This window comes from Prionailurus bengalensis, chromosome D4 (genome assembly GCF_016509475.1).
Source record: "Prionailurus bengalensis isolate Pbe53 chromosome D4, Fcat_Pben_1.1_paternal_pri, whole genome shotgun sequence".
In the NCBI taxonomy this organism is placed as follows: Eukaryota; Metazoa; Chordata; class Mammalia; order Carnivora; family Felidae; genus Prionailurus; species Prionailurus bengalensis.
Genome location: NC_057359.1, coordinates 69773415 through 69778286, shown reverse-complemented (window position 1 = coordinate 69778286; position 4872 = coordinate 69773415). Strand labels below are relative to the sequence as shown.

General features: G+C 38.3%; 1 pseudogene; it reads right to left on the bottom strand.

The window, feature by feature from the left end:
• Nucleotides 1-608: 608 nt before the first annotated feature.
• On the bottom strand, nucleotides 609-1341 carry LOC122474675 (annotated as a pseudogene).
• Between the last annotated feature and the right edge of the window lie 3531 nt (nucleotides 1342-4872).

The following is a 4872-nucleotide window of genomic DNA, read 5'->3' as shown; positions in this document are numbered from 1 at the left end:
TGTCCTTTTCCCATTATATACCTTGTCTTTCTTTTTTTTTTTTAATAACAAAAAATATTTTACAGAAGTTTCCAGACAAGCCATACAAAATGGTCACAAGTTTTTTTTTGAAGGGAGGATTCTACACTTGACAGCAAAGCCACAGTGTTATTAGTGAGGGCTGTGGTGTTTGTTTAATGTTACCATTTTGGTTCAAGCAGTCAAGCTTGTCCATCTCCCACATCTAAATAAAGTTAGACTTGATTGGAGAGCATATTCTAAAGAACTGGTTAGCTGCTTTTAACTAAATGCAATTAGATCACCATATAAAAGGGGGGAAAGGAGCCCATAAGATTAAAATAAAACTACCTATCCCCCTCAAAAAAATATTAAAGAAAAACACCCGCACCCTTGCAGTTAGCTCTGACAACTACCTTCATTCACAGTGCTTTATACTTAATCCATAGTGGAGGAAATGAATAACAGCAGAGAGGGGCCACAGCAATCCTGATGGTACCTCTAGCCTTTGCTTATGCTTTACAACAGTGAATCAGGACAAGACATAGATTTGCTATTGTGCATTAATCACCAAAGGACTGAAATGTCTGAACTTTTATTCTGTATAAGACTGTATCCATTAAATGCAAACAGAAAAGGATTAAGTCTTGTCAGATTAGGAGAAGCGATGCACACTTCCTGATCAGATCGATTTTAAATATTATTTATAGCATGTAGCCTAGTCCATGCTCTAACTGTTTCTATGGCTTGGGCTTTGTTGGTCTTCCACTGCTCCGCTGCATCATTTGCTAATGGATCATCTGGATTGGGAGCACTTAACAAAGCCTGGATCCATAGCAGAACTGTGTGGATCTGCAGTGCTGAGGACCATTTATCCTTCAAGATATCTTAAACATATTCTTCCCAACTAGTCTACATTAGGATGATAAATTTTGGTCCTGAAATGTACTTTAGGGGCTGCTGTCAGGTATTCTTTTGGAAGGAGTAGTTTAAATTTAAAAGTCCTTCCCTCAAAGGAGGAATCCTGGGGGCCAGCAGTGACCACATGAAAATAATGGGCGTTGCTCTATTCTGGTTCTGTTTTAATGTCAGGAACTGGTTCTGCCAGCAAGAGCTGGGCTTTTTTTGATAAATTCTTCAGGGCAGCCCGGCCATCTAGTCAAATCCTGAGTTCTGCTTCTGGTCTTGACTGTGGTTTCCTATACTTTGTCTTTTAGCCACAATCTTTGATGCTATCTTTCTGACATTTCATATATGCTTTTTAATTTTCATGGTTGAAAACACAATTAACTAGCCAAATGTACCACTATGGCTAAAGACTTGACAGATTTAGCACCCCTAATAAGTGCCCTCATTTTTCTCAAAATATTGTTTGTAAATCCCACAGTTTTTAACAACAGTGTTAATATTTTCATTTTTTCCCATTGTCCATTTTTCAAAACTTTAAGGGTAAAGAAAACAATGCTTCTTAAAAATTTTAACTTTGGGTTTTTAACATTTTTTTCAAATGAAACCTTATGTACATGCCCAATAAGTAAAGCAGAGCAGTGCAGCAATGCTGTAGTTGGAACAGTGGATGTATGTGTGTTGGGGGGATCCCGAAGGCAGCGCAGGGGCCCTGATGGGAGCAGAGAGATTGCTGCCAACTCAACATGTAAAGAAATCACTAAGTCACTGGAATAAACTATTCATGCAAGGCACAGACCCTTCTTTAGGACAGAGAAGGTGATGCTGCTGAAATCGTTGTTGGCTTACAGGTGGTGCCACCATGATGTTGTTGAGCTGATATACAGTAGCCTGAAATTGGTTTTTGAAAGCTGGTTTATGATTGTCAGAGTGAAATATACAAATGTGGGAGTTGGCTTGATTGGTCCTTGCTGGATTCTTGAATCCCACACTGGACAGTCCTAGAGGGAGGCTTTTTGTGTTTTTCCCTATGAAAACATGCCTGTAATTTGAGGGTGCAGGAGGAAAACTACAGATAGAGACACTTTACTCCATGCTCAATAACCTGGTTTTATTCCCTCACTGTCTAATTCCCCGAAGATCACAGATGATTTTTCTGGCCAAGTTTTTCTCATAAACCAAGACAGTGATGTATGAGACACTTGCTACATACATAAAAACAGACTGCAAAGCTCTTGAACACCCTGCTTCCCTGCTCTCTACTCCCTGGTCCTACTTGGCATGTTTGGCATCATGATGGGGCAAGAACAGCTCCAGCATCTCAGATGGGCATGAGTGACACTATGTCAATGACTATTTTATTACTGGAGAAGAAGTTCCCACTTTTCCAAACAAGATCTGGTTTCAGTGAGAGGGCAGAAGCTAAGATTCCTGTGCAAGTGAATGGTTAATCAAATTGTCCTAAGAATGAAAGCAGATAAACAGATGATCAGACCTCATCCTTCTCCCCATTGAACTTCTTTGGCCCTGCAAAATGGCATTTAGTTCTCAGAGTATGTGAAAAAAAAAAAATGGGATGGGGCATGTCAGGTTTAGATTATTTACCATATGATTTTTGCCATACTGAATACTTTAAACGACTAACCTCACTGAATCCCCATAGTATTTCTGGGAGGTGGGATATATTTTTCCATTCAAATATGAGATGTCCTAGGCTCAGAGAGGTAGACCATTTGCTGAAAGTCACACAGCCGGTAACAAGGCATTGCTCTAAAATCCATTTGTTTATGTAACACTAGGAAAATACCCTCAGCATTTGAATGAGTAATTTCTACTTGGGATCCCTGTATCCTCTTGTACACAATAGAATATAATACACATTATGACTTGTGTTATGCACCTGTCTGTCTTCCTCAGTTTATGTAGATTCCTTGAGGCTGGGGACTGAGGCAAATACTTTTGGTTCTCTCATCGGCCACTCCTTTCCTCCTCTTTGCCAGTAGAACTTATCTCTTTGCCCAGAATATAGTCACATGACCACATTTAGCTGCAAGGAAGGCTGGGAAATGTAGTCTTTAAGTGGGTCATTTCTGCCCTTAATAAAAATTGAGTTCTATTGGTAAGAAAGGAGGGGAATTTGGATATGGGATAGGAAGATTTTCTGTATAGAGTTCTTTTTATAAACGAATATTTTAAAATACCTTTAGGAAGGGCACATTTTCTAGCCTACTTTCTACTCCTGTTTCTCTTTAACTTGACCTAATACACACATATGTTACTTGTAGGCATTGGATTTAGAACCTGCAGAAACCTCTGTGGAGGCAGCACTCTCCCTTATTCTCCCGACAATTCCTCTGTGAGGTCAGGAGTGGGATTTACTCACTCTGTACCTGGAAGGGGATCCCAACCACTGGTCAAGATCTGGAAATGCAGCTGTAATCCCTGGAAAGTGGTCCCCTCAAATCTCTGTTTGCCTCCTCCTTGCTTTTAAAAGCATTTCTCTTGTCTTACCAAGTTCTTCTCATATGTTCAAAACACAATTCAATGTGATTTTCACCTCATTTGCAGGAAAAGGGCCATTGAGAAGGGTGAAAGAAGAGGTGCTTGCTACAGCTATTGCATTTTCCTGGAAACTATAGCTAATCTAATGTTGTAGTTCTTCAAGTGCATCAAACACCTATGGACATGGTCCTGCTGTCTTACTTGGCTGCTAGTGCTAGAGCAAATACAGTTGGGGGCTTACTGTTTTCTCCATTCCCTTCAGAAGGAACTGACTTGGGTTTTTGTTTTGTTTTGTTTTGTTTTTGTTTGTTTGTTTTTTAGGTGTTGTGGTTATTGGTACCTGTGATATGATTAGCCCATTTGGAGAAAAGATCCACAGAGTCTGAGCCAGTGGTTAGAAAAACAAAGCGCGCATTGATTTATTTGAAAATTTCCAGAAGTTTCTTTGATTCTTGGGAAGGCTTTGAAGGAATTGGTGAAATTTCAGGCAATTTCCAAAGACTTCTCTAGTTGTTTTCCACAGGAAATGTAAAAGCACACATTTAATTTTAGTTCATTTGGAAGTATTTCGGGAAAACACATAGAATGCAGAAATAGGGAGAAATGTATAAATAAATAACTTTTTTTTAATATCAGGAAATGAGTCATTTCATATTGTTTTACTAAAACCCGGTTAATACTAATCATGCTTGCCATTAGTTATTTGAAGTTCAACTGACTTTTGGCATGCAGGATTGCCTGGTAAGCTGGCTCTGTAGGGCAGAGCTATGACATTGGACTTATTGTACTTATTTTAATAACCAGCACAGAGATAAGCACAACCAAGGGCACATATGTGTAGAATTGAACTGATACCAGTAGTAGGAAGTTTTATTAATGTACCTAATTGATTCATGTCTTAAAGCTTTGATGAGAACCTTATAAACTTTCGGCCATTCTGAGGGATAAATCAATTTCCAAGTTAATTAACTAGCCTCACGTTTCATTTATTCAGTTCTAATTGTTTATGAACTTTGTGCATATGGTTTTGCTCTGAATGAGAGAATCAGTGCCCATAAATAAGTGAAAATATTTGACTTCTCTGTACTCTGTTTATGTGTCTGTATCATGTACATTATAGCAGGGACCAGGGTTAACAAATTATTTTAACACAAGAGAATTGTAATCAGGAACTTTCTATGTAAATAAGGATGTAAGCAGTTCTCCACAGTGACAGAAAAATAGAAATTTGAATTGATTGGCAAAATAGGTAATTTCCATTAGGTCAGTCTTATAGCCAATGGGGAATCTTTTGACTGTCCAATTAAAAATATCAGCAATTAGGGGCATCTTGTAGAAGCTTGTCTTATGTATTTTTTATTAGTAGCTGTGAAATAATAGAAAAAATATGTTAAATCAAACCTGTTTAATTTCCCGAATGATAAGTGCACTAGGAGTATCTTTGTTTCTAATATTTGGTCTTTGACC